Source organism: Lynx rufus, unplaced genomic scaffold (assembly GCF_022079265.1).
Source record: "Lynx rufus isolate CCGP_SWC_20201006 ecotype Redwood Valley unplaced genomic scaffold, mLynRuf1.p SCAF_60, whole genome shotgun sequence".
NCBI lineage: Eukaryota > Metazoa > Chordata > Mammalia > Carnivora > Felidae > Lynx > Lynx rufus.
In genome coordinates this window covers 79745-81979 of record NW_025814879.1, presented here as the reverse complement: position 1 = coordinate 81979, position 2235 = coordinate 79745, and positions in this window count along the sequence as shown.

The following is a 2235-nucleotide window of genomic DNA, read 5'->3' as shown; positions in this document are numbered from 1 at the left end:
CTTGGTGAAGTGGTTGAGTCAACGTCAAATCAGGTGGGAGGGGAGTCTGCTGAAGCAATCACACTGGTTTGTTTGAAACTATCCTTGATATGTTGAATGGACCTAATAAATTTATGAATTGACACATTTTATTTATGTAACTGATACTAGACTAAATCATTTATTTGAAATGTTACTTTATGATCACGGCGGTCTTAAAGTTTATTGCAGAAAATTTAGAAAATAAACAAGAAAGAAAGAAAAATGGTCATAAGTCAAACACCTGGAGATATGCATATCTAAACACCTTTTTTATGTTTATGTATTTTTGGCCGAGAGAGAGAGAACGAGAGAGAGATGAGCAAGAGTGGGGGATGGGAGGAGAGAGAGAGATAGAGAATCATAAGCAGGCTCCACGCTGTCAGTGCAGAGCTCAATGTGGAGCTTGGTCCCACACACTGTGGAATCATAACTGAGCTGGAATCAAGAGCCAGATGCTTAACCGACTGAGCCATTCAGGCGCCCCTGGAGGTAAGCACCTCTAAATAGACACTGTGGTATAATCGTCAGGGAAGAGGTATATGTACAGGCATTAACCAAAATTAGCCATGTAGCTGTGAATCCCATTTTTGGTCCTCTAGTGATACGAGCATTTCGCTAGGTCATAAATGTACTGCAGAGCTATGAATTGTAAAGGCCACATAGCATGCCATAATTTATTTAAAAAAATATTTTTAATGTTTATTTATTTTTGAGACAGAGAGAGACAGAGCTTGAACGGGGGAGTGTCAGAGAGAGAGGGAGACACAGAATCCGAAGCAGGCTCCAGGCTCTGAGCTGTCAGCACAGAGCCCGACGTGGGGCTCGAAGTCACGGACCGTGAGATCATGAACGGAGCCGAAGTCGGACGCCCAACCGACTGAGCCACCCAGGCGCCCCAGGCCATAACTTATTTAAACACGGCTATTCATTATTTAGGAGGCCCTTGAAATCATGCTGTCTGTGGCACAGGGGGACAGTGTTTTGAGTCAGCGCCCACGCTCATGGCAGCCTGCCGCCTAAGTGAGTGGTAAAGGAAATGGGACCAGGATGAACAGACATACGGCCAACGAAGGCCTGGGGAGGCTCCCTGTGAGAAGATGGCCAAGCACTGTGGGAGGAAGGGGACCGCTGTCCGTGAGACAGACACAAGCCCCAGGAGTCCCAGGGCCCATGGTCACGGGTCTTTCCTGTGCACTGCCACACACGGGAGGGATGGGCAGCCGATCATGAAGGGGGCGGTGTGTGCTTGCCAGTGTGTCACTTTGCAGGCAACGGGGACAAACGGCAAGAGCAGCGCGCATTCTACGCAGCCTCCCCTAGTGTGGCGTCCTCCCCACGTCACACACCTCTTGTCACCGACCTTCCCTAGCCGGTGCACTGCTAGACTGCTGTCATGACATACATGTCTTCTTGGAGCAAGGATGGACGTAGAGAGTATGCAAAGGAGGCTGAGCAGATGGAAAACCAGGGGGCACAGACAGCAGGCGCACAGCTGAAGTGCGTCTCGTGGACAGCCAAGGTGATCCGCTCAGTGGACTGGTCGGACTCGGGGCACAATGAACAAAGGTGGCGGTGTAAATGGGAAAAGCGTGGAGGTCCCCCTTTACCCGTGTGTGTAGATAGCCGCGTGCCCAGCGCACCGTGGAATGTAAAGGTCGCTTTCGCGTGGCCAGAAGCCAAACAGGACACCCAGAGGGCACGGAGGGCCGGCTGCAAGCCCCCGGGAGGAGTTGCACTGCATGGGGCCCAGAGCCTTCCGCCTAGGCAACAGACGCGCCCCAGTTTCCGGGTGACCTAGGGAGCGGGACCGCCGAAGCCACGCACACCACCCTCCCTATGATTGGTCCTGAAGGCAGTGAAGCAGCCTGGGCGTGGCTTGGAGCTCCCTCAGCCTCAAAGCCGCAGGTGCACCCCTCTCACCACAAAGGCCTCCTAGGCAGCGGCAGCAGAGCGATAGCCACCGCCGAGGCATCCTGGGTACAGCACCGTGCGCATGCGCCCCCTCGACGTTTGGGCTCTGGGAGGAAGGGGGAGCGAGTTGCCAGCCATTGCCCTCCGGGCTCCCCTGACTGGGTCTGGGGAGGGGGGCCGTGCTCTCACCTACCGCTTCGTCGGCGGTAGGAGCCACCATTCGTGTCTCGGGCCGGGGCCGCATGTTGCGCGACTCGTGTTTCCGAAACACTGGGGATGCCCGGAGGCCCCATGTCGCCTTCG